Consider the following 24,212-nt stretch of genomic DNA (forward strand, 5'->3'; position numbering starts at 1 on the left):
ACAAAGCGAATCTTACATTTTAATAATATTATTAAAAACTTACATTTTCTTTCAAAATTAAACGAAGCTTTCCCTTGTCTTTTATAGATGCAAAGTCGCCCTCCTCTGTATCCAAATACTCGCCCCACTCCTTATCATATTCTTGGAAGGCTAACGTTTCTGCGATGTCAATTTTAAATGCTGTTTTAACAGTGGACAGAAAAGTATCGTCAATGACGATAACTTTTCGTTGGTCACCGTACTGCACAAGAACCTGAATAACAAAAACGGGAAAAATAATTAGCATTTGTAAGAAAGTCAATATCAAGCGTGCTCATGAATATGAACACATACGCAATCATGAAAAACAAAAAAACCGAAGACAGTTAATGTACTTGTAGACACATGACCATAGAGTAAAAGAAGTGTTGGTCTGTGTGTATTTAAAGGAAAATAAAACAGATTCGCTTACCTTTCTTTCGCTCATAGTTGGGCGGGAAAAGCAGAATGAGCGAAATATTTGTCCACGGTGGAGGAGACTCGTTTCCAGGTTCTTTCGGTCTTCCAAGATGGCGGCCATGTCAAATTCCCGACCCTAGGGCAGCACCCAAATGTCAAAATCCCTACTCAGGGAAAAGCTCGCGAAGTCAATTTCCCGTGAGTAGTCCCCCCCCCCCCCACCCTGGGGCTTAAAATTGCTAGGCGCATTACTAGGTTAAAAATGATTGTCTCTTTTGCAATTTACAGGTGTGCCAAATTTGCAAAAGTGAAGATCCAGATGATGACCAAGAACAGATCCTTTGGATCCAGTGTGACACATGTAACATTTGGTACCACCAAACTTGTGTTATAGAATCTTGGCCACCATCACTCTGCCCTGAAGATGATGCAATCTTCTGGGACTGTGGTTCTTGTATTGCCGTAAACACCATCTGAGGTTAAATATCAATAATTACTAAGACCTGTTTCAGGCAGAAAATGGTTACCGAGGGGCGGGAATTTGACATGTACTAGGTGCCCAGGGGTGGGGAATTTGACTCGGGCTCCCTTAAAAATGTCTTGAGCGGGACTCGAACCCACGTCTCCCTGATTACTAGGCAAAAACCAATTTTTCGGATGGGTGTGTCGAAAGGTAAAATGCACGGTATGTGCTAGTCTCTGTAACGTAACGTAACGTAACGTAGTCTAGACCTTTCATTGTCTCGAAATCTCTCTCTCACTTTCATGTGTTCTAAGCCCTGTCTAGGGTTATAGAGGCAAGGATATACACTCAAGTGAAGAAAAGTTAGGCCCTAGGGATCCCCACGTTGCCAAGTGGCCCCATTAATCTGCTGCGTTGCCAGCGTGGTGGCCTTGATGGTGTAGTGGCTTAGCATGCCCGACTAGTAATCAGGGAGACGTGGGTTCGAGTCCCGCTCAGGGCAAAAAACAATTTTTCGGATGGGTGTGTCGAAAGGTAAAATGCACGGTATGTGCTAGTCTCTGTAACGTAACGTAACGGTTTTGATTTGAATATTGGAAAACCTATTTTTTCAATAATCGATTAATGAAATCAATAATGATGTCTAGGTGTTCACGCTTCAGGTGGTTTGACTGTAATATGGAGCTACTGAACTCCTTTTTGTGACCATTCAAGTTCATTGTAGACGAAAAACTGCTGAAGAATTACATTGAGCACTTGTCGCAAATGCAAAGTGTCAATGAGATCCGTAAGCAAGAGCGAAGAAAAGAAAAGCAAGTTCGAGCCTTAAAAGATGTACATTGCTATGACTGAAAACACTTGTAGAGAAGGGGGAGCTTGACACTCTGAAAGTCCCCGAGTTCGACAAATACATTGAGAATAATAAACTTAGCAAGAACGGAAAGAAAATCGACAAAATCAAGCGAATCACAGTACACTATTATGAAACTTCAAAGGAATCTACATTTCCTTCAAGCGTCAATGTTGGTGAGGACAGTGATGAGAGTGACAGTGACAATGACCTTGTTTTGTGTGATGAAAGTGAAAGCGAAAGTGAATCAGATGATGACAGTCATACTTTAACAATACAAGAAGGCACATCAACAAGAAGTGGCCGCAGAGTAGGAGACTGGTCCACAAGGTATGCTGATTTCGTTCACTGAGGTATAGATTGAAGGGGGTTGGGGGTGGGTCACCTCTTTTATAAAGTTATATGGGGGTGGGTCAAGAATTAACTAATGAGCTTAAAGGGGTGGGTCACGTTTTTTCTTTCTTGGTAAAAAAAAAAAAAAATCCCCCCTCCCTCCCACATAAATAATGACTGTTCCCTTATCCTGGTTTCTTCAGCATGAAGCCACTAGGAGTATTTCTACTTCCCCTGGATGGGATGCTAGTCCATCGCCGGGCTACCCCCAGCATTAAATTCGCCGGTACCCATTTATACACCTGGGTGGAGAGAGGCACCGAGAGAGTAAAGTGTCTTGCCCAATAACTCAACACAAAGACCCTGGAAACGAGCTTCTTACGCTTTGAGCCAATGTACGTACGCAAGGCCGAACCATTTTCTCTTCAATTAGTTGGGTTTCGTTGTAGTCGGAAGAGGATACCGTTTGGAAATTTATTGGTATCTTTTTTGCTCCACTTTTAAAATATTTTCAGCAAATGAATTCAAACCAAGATGTTAATCCACTAGCCGGCCGAACTCCACGAACGAATTTCCACTCAAACACTGTCACAGCAACCGAGATTTCCTAAGGACTTCCCTGGTAGCAACGTTGACTCAAAAGAGAATCTCGCTGGCATAGAAACGCACTATGCAGTCAAAACATTCGTCAGTTTTAGACCACGTCTGCAGTCTTTATTTTGTATCTGGTCTGCATTTTAAACCCAATCTGCAACCTGGAAGCTGCAGTCTGTAGTCTGCATTTTATACTGACCGGTAGGTTATCTTCTTTCAAAGACCAAAGAAATAACGACGTCTCCTCCTCCAACACCAGGTAAATGCTCAAACCATTTTTCATGACACCTTTGATTACGACTGGCATTTTTTCACTGAACTTCACCCAATTTCTTGTTGTAGTGGCATCGCTTGAATTACGACGCATATAAGAATAAACGTTATTCGCATACAAATAAGTGGCTGGGTATATTTTGCAGTTTAGCATTTTTTCCCTTTGTACAGAGGTGAAATGGTGTGACATGAATGGACCTTGAATGATTGCTTCGAACATTTCACCTTAGTCCGCATAATTCCTCTTCGGTTTAGCTAGCGATATGTCAGTTCCTGCTCAGGAACAGCTTCGCAAACACGATCACTTTACGTTGTTCTTAACGGATTTAGCTCACTGTAAGATATTCACGGCTTTCGATTTGCTGGCTGGCTATCTCCAATTCATCCAGCTATTAAGAACCAGTGACTTTCATTGTTTGGTTCCTCACTGGTCAACTTCTGACGTCAATTACTGAGGCGGTTTCTCGAAGCTTGTGTCCTTCGACTTCTTGGGGCCTTTCCCAACGTAAAAGCAGAAAGCAACGTGACACACGCTAACACTAACCCGGTTTCACTGGCGACAAATGTCTGATTGGTCGACGCCCTGCCATGTGACTTCAATAAATCAAATTAAACATGGCTGCTATCGGGTATATTACAGATATTAAAATCAGATCTCCCTCGATAAACAATACCCTTTTTCAGGCCAGTAAAACAGACGAATGTTTTGACTGCATAGTGCGTTTCTATGCCAGCGAGATTCTCCTTTGAGTCAACGGTGCTACCAGGGAAATCTCTTAGGAAGTTTCAAGGTTAACGTGAGTCTCGGTTACTGTGAAAGTGTTTGAGTGGAAATTCGTTCTTGGAGCTTGACCGGCTAATGGATTAACATCTTGGTTTCAATTCATGTGTTGAAATATTTTAAAAATGGACCAAAAAAGACACCAATAAATTTCCACAAGGTTTTCTCTTCCGACTAAATATTTACATACTGTTTCCACGTGGATCCGCATCTAACAGAAAATACAAAGATTTCTGCTATGTTTTCAAAATTAGTTGTTAAAATTGCCATTCAAGAAATCCATAGAGGCAAATGTATTAAGACTGACGAAAAAAAGGAATGCAGGAGGTCTCTGAAAATTTAAAATTTTAGTTGCAATTACATTTTGCCATAGGCGTTACAAGCAAAATGCCAATTGTTTGCTTTTCTCCAAAATATAGAAATAAATAGAGATTAGGTTAACTCTGAATAGCCAAAGCAACAATATTCAAAGTTGAAAATTTTATTCAGGAATCCGGCTTGCAAGACGGGAGAATTTTACTGAATCAAAATACTACTACAGCTAATAATACGCTTTCCTCACATCGTAGTGGTTTCATTCCGGACCTATTCTAAAGTTTTATAATTCTCATAAAATTGAACGTATTTTCCTTTAATCGAGAAAAATCTGTGGAAGGACGCCTTGCCTGAGAGTCTTTCTTCACTTAAAAAATATTATGAATTGTCAGGAAACGGTGGAACCGTTGATTCTCTTGGATTTTCCCGACAAATATAAATATATCGTCAGAATCCTATATAATTGTGTTACTGGAACAAGGAGAGTGCTTTTTCTCATTGCTATTTTAAGGGCTGGCGGCAAGGTACATCTTTCGATTTTATACCGTTCCTTTAATTCTGAACTGAACGCCCTCAGATGATGACATGATTCCGTGAAAGCTCATCCCTCAAACGATTTGCGATGATTGATTAAAGGATCGAATACAATGGGAATGAAATGTTGCAAGTAACTGGGCATCCAGCTGAGAAACCAGAGTTTTCTCCGGCCTCTCAGCTGGATGCCCCAGCGGCTAGTTATGGCATGATTCGTCCCAGCAATTTACATGAAATTTACAAACAGAAATACTGTAAATTTTTTTAAAATATTTCCATGTTATTTACATGTTTTGTTCAAATTTAACTCTTCCGAAGGATCCTTTAAATTCCAATTTTCGATGAATTTACAGAATCAACAAAAGATGTAAATATCATGTAAATTTCGTTTATGAAAAAACATGTAAAATATATTTTACAAAACATGTAAATTGTAATTTACAAGTTGTGAATTTAGATTTATATACACTGAAAATTTTCAACATTTCCAGTGAACTGAAATCGTTAATCATTACATGAAAGCAGAAGGGAACAGTGGGCACAGAGCAACAGAGGGACAGTATGCACAGACGAACAGTGGGGACAGAGGGAAATTATTTCTCCCGATTAGAGAGCTGCCTCGTTTGTTCGCTTCAGGCTCACTTACTGCGGCAGCAAAAAAACTTGAGTTTTATTATATACGTGGTACTTCCATGCATATGACTTTCTTTGTAGATAGTCACTGTGAACAATGTACCTGTTACTGCTAAATTTATAAAATGCAGGTTAATTTTAATTTCAACCTAGGTCATTTTATTTGAAACCAGGTTAAAACTGAAAGTAGGAAAGATCAACAAATACCCATCAATTATTAGCAGGTTCGTGTATTATATTGGTAAGTAAATTGGTCTAGAGGTGAGTGGATGGACTTAGTGTAAAGAGATTCCGAAAACCACTTCATGCGGCATTTTGGCAATTGTTCTGTGAATGGTTATGAATTTTATCTAAGTGGTTTCTCCAAAGGTTGTCTTGTGTTGTTTTATTTGCCCGTTTCACCATCCTATTTTTCACAGTACGAACGTTCTGTTTGCGGCGAAACTCGGTTTGACTAGAAATCGGTCATGACTACAAATGATGCCTTGTTCCTGGTGTATTTTGCATAGCGACGTCAATAAACTTCGTATAATATTTGACGATTTGTTCTTCAGAATCAAGACCCCACCTCTTGCAAGCAATCTTTGATTTCGGTTAGACTGGAGACTACAATCCTCCTAATTCCGATGTTGACTACAAAAAAACTTGAAGCTATTTATTTGTAAGAATTATTTATGTATAACGCAGTTCAGTGTTTATTCTTTCCTACGAAATTCATGTTAGACTGTTAAAAATCTGAAGTGCAATCTGTCTACTTTTTGGCCTTTTATCTTATTTAATCTCTTCCAGTTTTCGAATCTCTAATTATCTCAGTCGTTCGTTCGTTAGAATAGATCCATTCTAGGTCATGTTACTGAGGAGGCCTTGCCCAAGTTCGTTCAGACTGATAATACGTCTCTAGTATAAAAACGGACGTGACAATGCTTCAGATGTTTTACCTGATTTTCAGTCCTCTGTGACAGTTACAGGAAATCAGATTGTTTCACATTTTTGCCATGAAATGCGTTGACATCATTTTTGGGAGATGGGAAGATAGGTCAACCCAAAGTGAATAGTATTCGGTTTACGATTTCTCGGAATAATTGCTTTCGTTGTCGGTTTTATACAACCCTTTTTTGAAATTCGTGTCATGCATGATCACTGTGAAACTCGGAAAACCGTGAAGTCCAAAAATAATAATATTTCTGCAATGTTAATTGTATGCATAGTGATTAAGCAAAGTAAAACCCACAATAGGATACTATAAATATTCAAACCAGTGTTAACGGATCTCCGAGTTTCGCAGTAAGAGTTTGACAAACTGTATTATCTTTCTTTGTCCTCTCTGTTGCTGGATTTCTTTTAAGAAGCTATACCACTTTTTCGTGATCTGTCAAAGTGCAGGAATGGTCCACCCTTAATGAATTCAATGGGTGTCAGTAAAGAGGTGTCTGAGTTGTGTCAACAATATTGATTTCCAATATAAAAAGAGTGGAAGAAAGGAAGAATAATCCTGTTTCCTTTTTGCAACAATTGACAAAAAGGTTATTGACAGTTTTATTCTACGAAGACTAGCCTGCGAGAAGGCTCCCAGTGGTTCGAGGTACATGAAGAGCATGCTTGACTGCTCGAATTCGCAGGCTAAACAAAGGCAAAAAGGTGTTTTCAGATGCGGTTTCACAGTCAGTGGCCACGTTTTCCTATTATCTAAGACGTATAAAGGTTTTGCACGGCAGCCATGTTGCATGGCAGGAACAATAGATTCTTTTTCCCATGGGAGCAAATGTTCTTTCTAATGCAAAACATTTTCATTGCTCCTGCCATGCAACATGGCTGCCGTGCAAAAGCTCCATATGGTGCCAAAACCCGGTCGAAATAACCTACCGTACACACATACATAGACCCACACGTCAAGCACAAAGAGCTTATCTGCCCAGCTGTTTACCTAAGTAACCTGGAGTAGGTAAATCAATTCTATCTTTGATGCAACAAATAGATCACTCGAAGAATTCATTTAATAAGAAAAAACGCGTTGCAAACTAAAATGTGGCGTTCCAATTTGGGGAAATTCAGAGTAGTATTGGTATTTGTAGCTGAAAAATTTAGTGTTTCCGAAGGGTTTTGGCTAATTGGAAGGAGAAAAGTAAGACTTCCGTTGAGAACACGAGGACTAATACATCCAATTTTCTAATTCCCTCAAATTGTATAATTTCATGATCCCCCTTCACGACAGGGACAAAAGCGGTTATCTGTTCGTTGTTGTAAAACGATTCAGAATTTCTGATCCCCCTTCACGACACAGAAGAACAACCGCTATTTTTTCATGGTTGTAAAAGGTTTCAGAATTTCTGATCCCCATCACGACACAGTACAAAACGGTTATCTGTTCGTGGTTGTAAAACGATTCAGAATTTCTGATCCCCCATCACGACACAACAAAAACCGCTATCTGTTCGTGGTTGTCAAAGGATTCAGAATTTCTGATCCCCCTCAAGCATGTAACAGCATACAGTCTTTTTATGGTTGTAAAGGGGATTCAGTATTTAACGCGTTCCAAAGTAAAGTGTTTTTTTTTCCAAAATGACTAATGCTGATGAATTAGTAAATATTCCTCCGAGCCTAGACGTTGTTTATCGAGAATCCTTTATATCCAACAAGAACCCAACCGGTTAAGTGAAGAATGCCTTTATTTGGCAGTCATAATTTTACAGTCCTTATTCAAAGTACCACTATTAGTTTTCAAATCTATGAAAATCTGCAAGCACACAAAAATGCAACTAAAGAGGCGAAAACGGACTGATAGGAACGCAGAAATTCTGCACCTTCTTTTGTGGTTAAAAAGTCCAAGTATGATATTTACTCAATTCCAGCTGGCATGCAAAAATTCTGCACCCGATGAAATCCGAAAAAAGGAACACCAGAACGTGACTGCGAGAGCAGTAATACTTTATCTCGACGCAGAAATTTGGCATTTTTAATTCTCAGTGCTTAGAATGCCATTAGCTGCTGTAGCATGCAGAAATTCTACGGGAGGTGAAATCCGTGAAAATCTATCAAACCTAACTGCACATTCATTAGACACAAATTCTGCATTTATCGTGTTCAATGGTTAGAACACTGAATTAACGTTCTAAGCTGATAAAAGAACTGGAAAGACCTAAGAATCCGTAAAATCGGAAAAACTGGACTGTTCATTTTGCAATTTTAATAAAATGCCAAATTCTGCACAGAATGTGCTAAGATTTACCGAATTCGTCTAAGTAGCGTTCCGCACACAGTAAAGTGAGAATGTTTACAATCAAACGTAAACTCTGCAAGAAGCAATGAGTCCATGATCAGTGCTTCGAGATAATCTAGTTTTCTATTTACTGAAACTTTACCCATATAAAACATTATTTATAATGAAAAGGTGTAAAACACTTGGAGATTTCCGGTTGTCGTGAAAGGAGAAAAACAGCATTAGGAACTTTCTTTGCAGGACATTTTTCCATTATTTCTGGTGTCTGAAACGGTTCCCCGAACCAATGTGGTGGCTTGAACTAACTGAATTAAGATCCTTTAATCATCATCACAAGATCAATATTGACTCTGTGGATACAAAATATGTAAATAAGCAGAAATGGGTTGGTGACAGAGAGAGCTCTTTTCCTTTACGTGTCAGTTCACAAGTCGAAAGCGGATGATGAGCTTGTTGCTCTATGACCCTTCCGTCGTCTTTGGTAGCGGCATTGTTTGAAGAACAAGGCATACAACAATACAGGCCATTCATATGCAAACAAGAGATTATGAAGGTAAGAGAAGTAATCCCTCATACTGGCCCTATTCCCATTGTAATCCCTCTTAAGTTATTTTTAGATCTCCTGCAAGATCCGGTATTCCCACGAGGGTAAACTGATAGCCAATCACATGTCCTCATTTTTACCAATGTTGACAGCTGAGCGAATTCCCACGCAATGATTCGCGTCGTTCGCGATTTACCATCAAACAAAAATGGCGGAGGATGTTGAGACAAACGCGTATATACATTTTGTGGACGAGCTTGACTTGTTGACTACAGAGTTGACCGATTACATTGACTTATGTTTTGAAACCTGTATCTTGGAAGAAGCAAGTTATGTAACCGACAGGATTTTGTACAGAATGGCAAATTGAAGACTATAGTCGATAAGTACGATCTCTCTGACTTTAATAAACGCATTCTCGGTTTCCTTTGCGGGATTAAAATATGATGACTTAATTCTTATATGGTGATAGAGTAGGCAGATAGAGCTCTACAACAGTACCAAACATGAAAGGACAACTTGAATCAAGCGTCCGATAAAAATGTTTGAACCCGTGTTATCGGATTCAAGTGAATTTGCAAAGCACGTATGTTAAATATAGCTGTCTCCTTAAAAAAAGATTTAACACGGTTTCGTATATGGCACAACCTTGAATGTGGTATCATTGAAAACTAGACAATTAAGCAATTTCAGTTATAGATGTTTGAAACCTGTATCTTGAAAGGATCGAGTTTTATAAGCGACAGAATTTTGTAAACATTGGCAATTCGCAGACTACAGTCAACAAGTAATATATCGCTGACTTGTTTAACGCGTCCTTGATTTTCTTCGCGGGATTAAAATATGACGACTTAATTCTTAGATATTCATAAATTAGACAGATATCAGACATAAAAGGAAAACTTGAACAGACAGTGCGATAAAAATGTATGGACAAGTGGTATCGCATGGAACTCAATTTGCAAAGCACGCATGTTAAATACACCTGCATCTTTCAAAATTAAACTCGGTTTCGTACATTGAACAGTGTTGAAATTGGAATCACTGTAAACAACACAGTTAAGCGATTTGAATGATATATCAGGAGTACCCAACGACCATTTTTGACAAAATTGTTCATATAATGTTGTAACCACTATTAGAATGTTTCTACGTCAATCTTCGTTAATATTTAACTTTCCTGGGAAAAAAATACCCGCTCTTCACTGCCAGCGAGCAAGAGTTTCAGGAAATAAAACTCCCAGCCAGCCATCGTGTGAGACAGCTTTTAACCAGCCAGCATATTTTAAAATGCGAAACGACACCTATTGCCAGCCAGCGCATAAGGGGCTTTGGAGTTTGCCAGCGAGCGTTGGCGTACGTTATGAGCCAGCCAGCAAGGTTTCAATACATAATTGTCGAAGCTACTATAAACATCAATAGTAATATATAATTCAATAATAAATGAAAATTAATAATAATAAATATTAATAATATTAATAATAATAACAACAAAAATAGTAATAATAATAATAATAATAATAATAATAATAATAATAATAATAATAATAATAATAACAATAAGCCGTACTCACAGTTTCTTGAAATAGAGGTCCTCGCTTAAATGTGAACTTCGGAAGTAGTTGCAGGGCGATCAAGATGACACGTAAACAAATAACAACGCAATGAACACAGAGTCAAATGTTCGTATAGTTCTTTTTCCCCTTGGTGGTGCACTATAACAATTCGGCATTTAAGTGAAATGCGACCTGCAAAGTCAATGCATTAATCTTGCTGTTTCAATCAACTGGAAACCATTTCCTCAAAAGTTTCACACCAGAACTGGTGCAAAATTTAACAGCAAAAGCCATGGTCATAGTTGGTCAGACAATCACCGCAAAAGTTTCACACCAGAACTGGTGCAAAGTTTCACAGCAAAAGCCGTGGTCGTATGTGGTCAGACAATCACCGCAGAAGTTTCACACCAGAACTGGTGCAAAGTTTCACAGCAAAAGCCATGGTCGTATGTGAACAGACAATCACCGCAAAAGTTTCACACCAGAACTGGTGCAAAGTTTCACAGCAAAAGCCGTGGTCGTATGTGGTCAGACGACCACCGCAAAAGTTTCACACCAGAACTGGTGCAAAGTTTCACAGCAAAAGCTATGGTCGTATGTGATCAGACAATCACTGCAAAGGTTTCACACCAGAACTGGTGCAAAGTTTCACAGCAAAAGCCATGGTCGTAGTTGGTTAGACAATCACCGCAAAAGTTTCACACCAGAACTGGTGCAAAGTTTCACAGCAAAAGCCATGGTCGTAGTTGGTTAGACAATCACCGCAAAAGTTTCACACCAGAACTGGTGCAAAGTTTCACAGCAAAAGCCATGGTCGTAGTTGGTTAGACAATCACCGCAAAAGTTTCACACCAGAACTGGTGCAAAGTTTCACAGCAAAAGCCGTGGTCGTATGTGGTCAGACGATCATCGCAAAAGTTTCACACCAGAACTGGTGCAAAGTTTCACAGCAAAAACCGTGGTCGTATGTGGTCAGACGATCACCGCAAAAGTTTCACACCAGAACTGGTGCAAAGTTTCACAGCAAAAGCCATGGTCGTATGTGGTCAGACAATCACCGCAAAAGTTTCACACCAGAACTGGTGCAAAGTTTCACAGCAAAAGCCATGGTCGTAGTTGGTTAGACAATCACCGCAAAAGTTTCACACCAGAACTGGTAAAAAGTTTCACAGCAAAAGCCATGGTCATAGTTGGTCAGGCAATCACCGCAAAAGTTTCACACCAGAACTGGTGCAAAGTTTCACAGCAAAAACCGTGGTCGTATATGGTCAGACAATCACCGCAAAAGTTTCACACCAGAACTGGTGCAAAGTTTCACAGCAAAAGCCATGGTCGTAGTTGGTCAGACAATCACCGCAAAAGTTTCACACCAGAACTGGTGCAAAGTTTCACAGCAAAAGCCATGGTCGTAGTTGGTCAGACAATCACCGCAAAAGTTTCACACCAGAACTGGTGCAAAGTTTCACAGCAAAAGCCATGGTTGTAGTTGGTTAGACAATCACCGCAAAAGTTTCACACCAGAACTGGTGCAAAGTTTCACAGCAAAAGCCGTGGTCGTATGTGGTCAGACAATCACCGCAAAAGTTTCAAACCAGAACTGGTGCAAAGTTTCACAGCAAAAGCCATGGTCATAGTTGGTCAGGCAATCATTGCAAAAGTTTCACACCAGAACTGGTGCAAAGTTTCACAGCAAAAACCGTGGTCGTATGTGGTCAGACAATCACCGCAAAAGTTTCACACCAGAACTGGCGCAAAGTTTCACAGCAAAAGCCATGGTCGTAGTTGGTCAGACAATCACCGCAAAAGTTTCACACCAGAACTGGTGCAAAGTTTCACAGCAAAAGCCATGGTCGTATTTGGTTAGACAATCACCGCAAAAGTTTCACACCAGAACTTGTGCAAAGTTTCACAGCAAAAGCCGTGGTCGTATGTGGTCAGACAATCACCGCAAAAGTTTCACACCAGAACTGGTGCAAAGTTTCACAGCAAAAGCTACGGTCGTATGTGGTCAGACAATCACCGCAAAAGTTTCACACCAGAACTGGTGCAAAGTTTCACAGCAAAAGCCATGGTCGTAGTTGGTTAGACAATCGCCGCAAAAGTTTCACACCAGAACTGGTGCAAAGTTTCACAGCAAAAGCCATGGTCGTATGTGGTCAGACAATCACCGCAAAAGTTTCACACCAGAACTGGTGCAAAGTTTCACAGCAAAAGCCATGGTCGTAGTTGGTTAGACAATCACCGCAAAAGTTTCACACCAGAACTGGTAAAAAGTTTCACAGCAAAAGCCATGGTCATAGTTGGTCAGGCAATCACCGCAAAAGTTTCACACCAGAACTGGTGCAAAGTTTCACAGCAAAAACCGTGGTCGTATATGGTCAGACAATCACCGCAAAAGTTTCACACCAGAACTGGTGCAAAGTTTCACAGCAAAAGCCATGGTCGTAGTTGGTCAGACAATCACCGCAAAAGTTTCACACCAGAACTGGTGCAAAGTTTCACAGCAAAAGCCATGGTCGTAGTTGGTCAGACAATCACCGCAAAAGTTTCACACCAGAACTGGTGCAAAGTTTCACAGCAAAAGCCATGGTCGTAGTTGGTTAGACAATCACCGCAAAAGTTTCACACCAGAACTTGTGCAAAGTTTCACAGCAAAAGTCGTGGTCGTATGTGGTCAGACAATCACCGCAAAAGTTTCACACCAGAACTGGTGCAAAGTTTCACAGCAAAAGCCATGGTCATAGTTGGTCAGACAATCACCGCAAAAGTTTCACACCAGAACTGGTGCAAAGTTTCACAGCAAAAGCCATGGTCATAGTTGGTCAGACAATCACCGCAAAAGTCTCACACCAGAACTGGTGCAAAGTTTCACAGCAAAAGCCATGGTCGTAGTTGGTCAGACAATCACCGCAAAAGTTTCACACCAGAACTGGTGCAAAGTTTCACAGCAAAAGCCATGGTTGTAGTTGGTTAGACAAACACCGCAAAAGTTTCACACCAGAACTGGTGAAAAGTTTAAGATCAGGGAAAAGTTTACCGCGACTTTCTTATTACAGATTTATTAGATTTGACTTCAACAGTTTCAAGTTAAGCTTTAATTGCAATGGCACCAAATAAAACTCGACCGTTTGACTTTAACACCACACGGTGACACCAATCAGCAAAATGTAGATTTCATGAGTCAAAAGTGATGTGCACATTGCTTCGTACAAACGTAATCCGGTAGTGTCATTGCAAAGACTGGTTAAGGCATCTTAAAGTTCTGCCAAGATATTTGAAACCTGTAGAATGGAACGTATGAAAATAGTCAGATTTCTCAATAAGGACCACAAGGGCCTAGTATTGAATTGCGCTGTCATAAACTGTTTTCTTTTTAACACAGAGAATTAAAAAGGAACTCTCAAAATTTGTCAAGCAACCTCTCCCATAAACATCTTCTCCTACGTCTCGCAAAAAAGGTTTTGTTTAGTTTAACATCACATTGCAGGCAAAGAACCTTAATTTTAAATCAGTTCTAAATAAGGTTTTCACACGTTCTCTTTTTCCTAATTCGCTTTGGTATTTTTGTTTATAAGCTTGAAACAGAGGTCGATCAAGGAAATAAAACAAGGTCACTGGGTTGAAATTCAAGACATAATGACCCAGTGATGACCTACTTTAGACGCAACAATGCATTTATTCAATAAAAAGGAAATATTTGGGTTATTGTATTTAACACCTACGCGACCTTTACTGCCGGCGCACGTGATTCCCAACGAACAGTGTACCACGCCGACAGAAAATGGAGGATTGTATTCGGATGAAACTGAATGAGAAATTCCCGGGGGAACGTGTCAGATGGGATTTCGTTAACCTGATATTTGCAACTTTCTTTGCCTTGTTATTCACACACATGTTTTGTCTATTCAGAAAGTGATTAGACTGCTCATGAAAAGTTCTTAATAAAAGCTGACACCATTCCTTTTCAGCCCTTTGTGTTTGTTATTAGCTCAGTGTAGTTTCCCATATCTGCACTATTCCCCTTTTGTAACGCAAGCGTAAACAATAAGGACATTTAAAATTTAAAGAGCCTGTCTATACTCGCGGACAAACTTTGAATTGTCTTGGCAAAACGCAAACCGAAATTTGCCCCCTGGCAATTTTTATTACCTAAGCCTACATACACACTAGAGACAATTTGTACTTTGCACTATTGGTCAATGAGGGATTTGTCTTTGCCTTATCATCATCATACGCGTAAAAAAATTATTACTTGATTGGCAACAAATGATTGACAAGAAAAACACTTCAATGTTTATATAGTCGACTTTATTCAGTTTTCACCTGGGGAAAATCTTGGTAGGCAGTCCCTCTGAAAAATTTCCACGAAATAATATAATTTTAGCGTACAGATGCTTAGGTACATGCAAATGGAAAAGACACTGCAAAAAGTTAATACGTCTTTTAAAAAAGGAAAGCCAGAGATTGAAATTTACCGTCAAATACAATTCACGGCACAGACCTCAGTGAGCGTTGAAATGCCACATTTCAAGGCGAAACGTTGCTCTAACCTAAAGTAACAGTGAAAATGGACTCTCGATTTTGATGGGAAATTGGGTCTAGTACGCTTAAGAAGAACAAACATAAAATTCTCTTACCGAACGCGATCTTCAAAGATTAAAAAGATATCTGGCCATTAGCTCAACGCCTTCGAAATGACCGCAATTGAACGACGTTTCCCGCCGCCCAAAGAAGCCGCGATCTACAGGATCTAAAGGGAGAGTGGGTTTAAACAAATCTTAGTTTTGAATTTCTTCCCCTAAAACAACGTAACAATGTTTTTAGCTTCTCGTCCCCTATAAAGCAAAACCTTACACTAAATGAGATATGTGCAGTATTAAAATTGTGACCATTGTCAAATAGTTCCAACGGAAAATTCCAGCTTGTCCAATTACAACCACTTGAAATGAGATTTGAATGTGTTCTGCTAATGTTGTGCATTATTCAACGGAAAGACTATGCGTCTTCTATCGGTAGAGAATTGTTCTGAAAAAAACATTTTCCAGAGGCGTTTCCTAAACTGACTAGATCAGAAAAAAAACGTAACATTTTGCTTACCTTAACTTTTGGCTGACTTCACAGAATCGACCAGTTGCCTGTAGCCGCTAACTAGACAAAAAACCTAACAATTTAACGAGACAAGCAGGAGGTTTCTTCCAAGCTACAATAAGATAAATGTAAACCGAAAGCGAAACCGAGCAAACAATACGAAACCGCCAGCGGTGCTGTGCGCTCAAATGTGTGTTGAAACTATTTCACAGGGATTCACAGCATGAGATAAGCCTTGCTTTATTGCATAACTTAAAAATGACACACCCCAGTCAATAATTAGGAAAAAAGATATTGTACTGGCAAAATTGGCGCGAGATCGCGTTTCACCTTTCTCGCATGGCTTGATTTTCACACTCAATTAATTGCATGTTTCGCTCGCTCTACTATCCCTGGAAAATGAGGAACTATTCAACGGTGCGAAGATAGATATATTTTTTTATAGTACGGTTACCACGAGAAAAACAAACTCTACAAACTAGAGATTTTTTTATCTAGCCAGGACCCGCGTTGCAACATAATTTCCCAGCAAGCGTGGTGGTTATAAAGACTTTCCAGCAAGTTAAGTAGCGAATGTTCAATTTCCCAGCCAGCGCAATTCTGCCCTGTAGAGCGGGTATTTTGCAGAGCGGCTCCGTTGGGTACTCCTGATATATCTTTGCATCTTGTATCTTGAAACTAACGAGTTTTATAGGCGACAGAATTTTGTACACAATGAAATATCGCGGACTACAGTCACCAAGTAACATATTCCTGACTTGGTCAACGCGTTCTCGATTTTCTTAGCGGACTTAAACTATGGTGACTTAAATGATATTCATAAATTAGACAGCTAACGCTTTCAAACAGTACCACACATGACAGGAAAATTTCAATTGACCGCACGATAAAAATTTTAAAAACCGTAAGATCTGATTTAAGTCAATTTGCAACGCACGCGTAAAATATAGCTCCCTCTTACAAATTGTTTAACACGGTTTCCTACATTAGACAATCGTAAAATTGGTATCAGAGTGAATTATACAGTTAACCGATTTCCATGATATATGATTGAAAACTGTATCTTGACAGGGACGAGTTTTGTAAGCGACAGAATTTTGTAGACGACGAGAAAGTGCTCACTAAAATGGACAAGTAACGCAATGCAACGAAGGTAAACATATCTGCATCTGTCAAAATTATTTAACACGGTTTGATAGATTGGAAATTCTTCAAATTGGTATCACTGGGTTAAGCAATTCCAAGGATGTATGTTTGAAACCTGTATCTTGCAACAATGAATTTTATCAGGCCATGAAACCAAGAGAAAATGAGGGGACAGAGAGGGAGGTTCCCGGTCCAGTCCTTGGGATATGTCATGTCCACGAAAGTTATTTTTAGACGAGCGGAAGTCTTCCGAGACGTCCGCATGCAGGCCAACCTCGGTCCGATATTTGAAAGAAAATAAATATTCATCAGCCTTCCACGTGCGCCGTCATTTTCTCTTTTCACTAAGAACCTGAGAGCGAGGCAAGAATGCATGCGTACGTATCGGAAGACAGAGTTCCGCTAGAACAAAGACTTCCGCTCGTCTAAAAATAACTTTCGTGGACATAACATATCCCGGCCAACGCCCTGAGCCTCCCTCTCTGTCCCCTCATTTTCTCTTGATGAAACTCAATTTTGAAAACGGAGAGTGGTATCGTACAGAGTGATTTGCTGCACTTTCCCTCCTCCACGAAACTTCCACGTAACGCGCGCGGTAACATTATCCGCGGGAAAATTGATATTATCTAAAAATAACCTAAGAGGGATTACGATGGGAATAGGGCCAGTATGAGGGATTACTTCTCTTACCTTTATAATCTCTTGATGCAAATAAGTGGCCAGGACTCAGTTTGCCATTGACTTACGTATGTGTGTGTTTTTTTTTCGCCGTGGCTATATGGCCGGTCAGCGGTCAAGGTGTTGAAAACATTAAATGATCGGCAGTCCGATATGTATTAAGGTGGCTCAAAACAGTTTCAACACTTTTAGGGAGACCTTGTTATTAAAAGGATTGACACTACAATACGTTATCACGTAACAGCAATGTTATGGTACCATGTAAAACATGAATTATTTCTTAACAAGATGCTGTCATTTTTGTGACAAGTTACCATGGTAATAAGAAAGCCTTGCAAAAACATCCTATATTTTAGCTTTAGTTTCTTATATCTGAAAAACGAACTCGGTGACCCCAATTTTTTATCGCACGAAAGTAATCAGCAGGCCAAGATAAAACTCTCTGCAAAGCTTAAAAGAATTCTGAGGAGTAAAAACAGCAAATGACCGGCAGTCCGATATCTTTATATGTGTCACAAAACATGGTTTCCTGCTCTGAGCCCAGAATAAACCAAGCCCTGGACTTGAGAGCTATAAATCATTTTAGGATCGCTTGATCTTTCCTAATCGGCATACGATGGTTACCACCCATATAGCCACAACGTTTTGTTTTTTGCTTCGCTTACTTGCGATCGTTAACGGCGAAAAATGTGCATCGTTTACTGGTCACGTTCATTCTGCAGACTCGAGACATGTTCTTCTCCAATTGAAACCTACAAATAGCACACCGTTACACTAATGGGAGCAACTATAGAATACAATACAGGGCCATTTTTAAAGCCGAAATTCTGCAGTGGCTCGGTGGCTCGTCAATCAAATTGGTTGTTCAAAGAACGAGTATTAGGTATATCTTTGAGTGGCTTGACGGTTCGGCGGCTCGTCGGTCAAATTGGCCTTTTAAAGAACGAGTAAGGCAAATCTTTAAGTGGCTCGACGGCTCGGCGGCTCGTCAGTCGAATTGCATGCTTCAAGGACTAGTGTAAGACATAATCAGTAAACTCATTGCTATATTCTTCACACGATCTTGTAAAAAGTATAGTTAACCGAACCATAAAATGAAAGCTAAAATCTTAAAAGAGCTCTTAGGCCTAATCACTGAAACAGCGCTCAGGATTAATCAGTAAACAAGTGCTATATTCTTCACACGATCTTGCAAAAAGTGTAGTTAACCGAACCGTATAAAAATGAAAGCTAAAATTTGGAATGAGTGCCTGATCACTTTATTCTTTATGAGATCTTGTAACAAGTATAGTCAACCGAACCGTAAAATGAAAGCTGAAATTTTCAAAGGGTGCTTAGGCGTAATCACTGAAACGAGCGCTCAGGCTTAATCAGTAAACGAGTGCAATATTCTTCACACGATGTCGTAAAAAGTGTAGTTAGCCGAACCATAAAATGAGATTCAATGATATTCAATGTAAGGAGAAATGTAGACTCGGAAAAATATCCGAGTCCCAGACGGGATTTGAACCCACGACCCTCCGTGATCTAGTCGGATGCTCTAACCACTGAGCTACTGGAGACTCTATGGTGAGCAAGGGTCAATTTGTGGGTCTCGACTGGAACCGCATCGCTCGGCTACACAGCCAAGTATTGACTAGCATATTTGAAACTCATTAACAGCATCGCGCTGTCACATTAATGCAGGTTGGTTGGCTGCATCCTGATATGCATTAATGTGACAGCGCAATGCTGTTAGTGAGTTTCAAATATGCTAGTCAATACTTGGCTGTGTAGCCGCGCGATGCGGTTCCAGTCGAGACCCACAAATTGACCCTTGCTCACCATAGAGTCTTCAGTAGCTCAGTGGTTAGAGCATCCGACTAGATCACGGAGGGTCGTGGGTTCAAATCATATCTGGGACTCGGATATTTTTCCGAGTCTACATTTTTCCTTACATTGAATATCAAGGCTGTATTTTGTGGTCGATTTTCGTTCAGTTTCGTTGCCCAGGTGCTAGAACCAATTTGAAACTACATAAATCTATAGTTTTTTACTTACTGAATACGAATTTGCTTGTTGTCATCTCCAAAAACCTGCAGTTTTTTCATAAAAGCCTTAGAAAGTTTGATATCATTGTTAAGAAATTTCCACATCCACCATCTTGTTTTTGTGCATGACCGCTGACCTAATCAGCTTACATTTGGAAAATTTGCGGCTAAACCGGGCGTTAAAGGGCGGCTTTGCATTCAAATTAATATGCTTTTATGAATTATTATTTATCTATAATAGCTATTTAAGATGTTCAAACATCGAAAATTATAAAAAGAGGTAGCAAATCATGAATATTAATTAGGTAATTCCACCAATAGTCTCATTGATTCATTCATTCATTCTCTCCATTTCGGCGGGGATCCAAAACTCTGCGTAGGCTGAAAATCTGACAGAGACGAGTGACTGTTAATTGCTTATGCCCCACAGAACATAGTTTTTATCATGCTGTAATTGCATGACTAACCTTTTATTCCTTCGTTCCAAAATGTTTAAGTTGTTCATGTCGTCAATTTTGGTTTCTCCCGGACGATTTATTCCACAAACGATGGCATAAACAGTCTTGGATCGGTAGTCGTCTCCGTTGATCTTCGCTACCTCTTTAATGTACTTCATCAACCAAAACGTTTACCTCTTGGCACTCATGTCTTCGGGAGTTGTATCTACTTGGGTTTCCTGAATCTGTTTATCGTGCCACCCAAGCTAGAGCCAAATGCAAATTTTCACTAAGTCACCTCGGTTTTTAAAAGATATCCCTAAGGAGATTCTTGCTAAATTGAAATTGTATTTTGTCACACAATCCTTTTGTTTGCTATCCCATTGTTGAAATCCTTTTTTTCTTCTTCGTAAGAAATACTTTTGCTTTTAGAAAAATAAACAAAACAAACCCTTCCCAAAAGGGCGTCGAACGAAAATTAATCATACAGAATCATTAAGAAAGATTCCTTTTGTTACGTAAGTAGAATAAGTGCGTTCCCTGAAAACCATTTTATACATGTAGCTTATAGTAGATATCCATGAGTTTGCTAAGCCATGGTCTCTCGTTATATTAATATTACATAACAAATGCACCAAATTCAATTCGAATGAAATAAAAGTCTTAATTAATTCGCTCGTGCGCAATTTCTTTGTAGACAAACCGTTAATGAGAAAACAATTTAATTTTAATTTTCAAATCACTGGAAAAAACGCGCGCCCTCAAATGCAGGATCTAGTTACAGTGTTTGAGAACGCGGGTTTTTTCTAGTGTCAACCTAAGAATAATTTCAAATGCGGATAACTTAATCTCCTGAAAAATCACTATCGCTTTCTTCGTCACACTCACAGTCAGAATCATGAGATTCCTCTTCTTCGTCGTCCTCTGAGGGGCTATCTTCATCTTGACCATTGCTGCAGTCTATACAACCACAGACATCTGTGCAGCTTAGACTTCACTTCCGGCAAAAACAGCGGAGTGTCTTCAACTGGTCTTGCATTTGCACGAGACACATTCGATAAGTGAGCCGGGAGCAGAGGGACGAGTCATCCAAATCATTTTTAATTGGCCTTCTGTCAATTTCCATCCATTAACTACGGGTTATGGTAGATTTAACTGGGGAGATAAACACCTGTTCCACGCAGTTTCTTGGTGATTTACACGTTGAATGTGTTTCAGTAGGCTGTCAGAATTTGGGGGAAGAGCATCAGTAGAACACTTGCCTGACGTAAAAACGATGTACCTAAGATAGAGAGATTATTGATAGTTCACATGGACAACTCATATCAATTGTCATATAATATCAACAGAAGCAATATTAAAAAATGTACACATATACCTGCAATCATCAACGCTTGCCGAGGCGTTATCACGGTAAAATAGGCAAACAAATCTATTCAATGAGAAAACCAGATCGTCGGGAATATCAGACGAGCTTCCAAGTATAAAGAAACTTTCTATGAACTCTGCATGTTCCTGCAATATCTTCCAAGGTTTGCCTTTACCTTTGTCATTAAAGTCGCTTGTTGAATCGCAACCTATAGAAAAAGCTTAATAACATAAAACATCATCCTCGATAATTTATTTTGCAATTAATGAACATCAACACTACATACCTGTAAAGGTATGAAATCCCGACAAGCATCTTCATAGGTCCTCTCCAAGTCCATTTGAGACAGCTGTGATATCTATGAGGCGGAATTTGTAACCGGTCCCAGTCATAAGGAACATGTTTTTAGCTATGGTCTTCTGCATTGCAGTGCAAAGTATAAATACATCGGTGTCTCGCTCTATCTGCGTTCTTCATGCTCACTTCAGGGTACCTATCAGCAACAATATCCAGTCTTGTAGCTTTCCACTGCCTTGCGAGCTGTACCAGGTAAGCAAATGTTGAGTTTGCAAACTCACCAAACATCTTCCATTTACCTCTCAAGACGTGCAATACAGCCATTGCATCGACGACTAAAGCATTATGATCACCAAGGTTCTGTACATCCACCATTGGGTTATCGGCAAGGGGCTCCAATATCTCAAACATCTTAGCCTTTGCTGTCTTCACCAGGCTGCCCGATACAGTTGCGAGGGAAAGTAGATATTCGCTGAGGCTATGAGAAAACAATTCCTTCTAGTTTATTTCACGGCTGCTCGAAAAAACCAGCAATTTAGCAAAAAGGTTTATGGTTGACTTCATAGCCATTTCTTGACCCTTGCTGTCTTTCACTGTCAGTTTTTTTCGATGTACATGTTCTCAGCTTATTCTTCTTGATCTTTGTGAAAATATCTGGGTTGTCACTTAGAAGATTGTTCTCGCAAAAATCCGAAAACTGGCCCTCTCCAAGTAGTTCTGCCTCTAGAAGACCGTCAGCAATACCGTTTTCCAGCTCAACACCACTACGTATGCAAACAAGACCGGCTTGATCGTCGTTGAAAGGATTAGCCATTGTGGAAATGGTAGCCTTCAAATCGTTCACTGACTTTTCATGGCTTAAGCACTTGGGTTAGGGTTATTTGGTAAAACGATATAAAGTTTCACCGCTAGTGGCGCGTACTCTGCGATTATGTGTAGGTCATTTGAGCGAAAGCGTACCGCCGCACCATGTCATATTACCTAGTCTATAACTGAACTTAGCGTGTGTGCGCGTTTTCGATTTCTGCACATAAAGTGCTTTGCATTTCATACCAGCCATGTCTTTACATTTTCGAGTAATTTCAGCTCTTTCTGACTGAGATAACAACCATCTGTGAAAAGACGCACGATTCATGGAGAAACCAACCAAACGACCTTTAGTCTTCGAGTCCCGATTGGCTGTTTGTTCGATTGTTTGGTCACAAGCCACAGCAAAAAACCCATGATCACTCTGTCGTTGTTCTGAAAAGCTAGAGGACAACTCTGGAAGGATTCCTATGCAAATATTTAATAATTATTAGATTAAATGAGCTACAGATAGTTGCATTGAATATTGTATTATACCTCCCAGTACAGTATCAATTAATGCTGAGCATTGAACAAACCTGGGTGGGTTGTTTCCAGTGATGTCATTTCTAAGCAATAAGCAGAGCCATATCTGGAGTAGTTCACTCTATCGCAGGCAAAGAACCAGGGAATCATTGATCTAAATGCTGATAGATGGAGATCCCAGTCAACAATTCTGGTGGCTCTAATAAACATCAGAAGTATCCCTGCAATTTAAAAAGCATATAAGACTTATAATGCGCTAGCTGTACGCACAATCAGTATCTGTCAAATTTAAATAAAGTAGATTAAAATGATCGCAAATATTTTAACAAACTGAATCACATTACCTGCCATCTTGATGTACATACTCCAGTAAGCAAATGTCTTTGATTTGGCGCACGACTCAGCGACGAAGGCCTCGTATTGCGTGATGAGCTCTTCAAAATCTTGACTCTGAAGAAAATCTTGCAGTCTGCCATCTAGAAATGCGTCTTTCATCAATGTGATGAAGAAAGAAACATTTTCCTGGGATTTCTCGTCCAAAAATTCTAAGAATTCTTCAAAGCGTAGTTGCTGTAATGCTTCATACATAACGTTATGACGCAACATGGCCCTGTTGAAGTGCTTGCTTGACAGAACGCCTTTTATTGAGCCCTCGCTGATCATATTCCGGATTCGATGAATATATCCTAGTTAAACGACAATAACACCATGATATCATTAACATTTGTAGTTGATAGGGTGGTTTTCAATTGAGTTTTGAAAGTAATAAGTGAATTACTTAGGTTTATGATTACTTCACTCAGTGATTGGTTCAAAGTTCTCGCGCCATTTTTTTAACCAATCAGAAGTGAAACCAAAACCAATCGTGGCTCGCGCGTGCACATTTTCCCTCGCTTTGTGTCGGATACGTGTAATTACTTCGGTTTTGATTGGTTTACTGGATTGTCTCCTTTCTTTTTGATTGGGCAAAGTAATTACACTCAATTGAAAACTGCTCTACAACTGAATAATGCATAATACGAATACCCGTAACCATTACTGTGATTACATCGGTCATGTGTATCATGATATCTTTCTGGTTAGATTTAAAGTGCTACTACGACCAAAAATAATTTTTCTTTTTCTTTGGATTTCAAAACTATGTTAACTAAACACTAAGTGACCCAAGTTTTAAGTTCTGATTTTAAAAAGACACCTGTTTATTTTAACTGGAGTTTTGTTATTTATTGGTCCGCCATTACTAACGTTAGAATCTTGAGAGAGCTGGGTCGAGGAGAAAATGACGTCAAAACCTCACTGGTTTA

General features: G+C 39.6%; 1 protein-coding gene across 2 annotated transcripts in view; it reads left to right on the plus strand.

The window, feature by feature from the left end:
* The first annotated feature begins 794 nt into the window (after positions 1-794).
* Positions 795-24,212, plus strand: part of LOC138010381 (beta-1,4-N-acetylgalactosaminyltransferase 3-like) — a 107,560-nt gene continuing 84,142 nt past the window's right edge. The window contains exon 1 of one of the 2 annotated variants that reach the window (XM_068857311.1): positions 795-916. The gene's annotated coding sequence lies outside the window, so the exon portion shown is untranslated. Of the gene's footprint in view, positions 917-2,457; positions 2,938-24,212 lie in introns of those variants that run through there. The other variant, XM_068857310.1, reaches the window with a different exon arrangement.

The sequence above is a fragment of the Montipora foliosa genome, chromosome 7 (assembly GCF_036669935.1).
Source record: "Montipora foliosa isolate CH-2021 chromosome 7, ASM3666993v2, whole genome shotgun sequence".
NCBI classification, from domain to species: Eukaryota; Metazoa; Cnidaria; class Anthozoa; order Scleractinia; family Acroporidae; genus Montipora; species Montipora foliosa.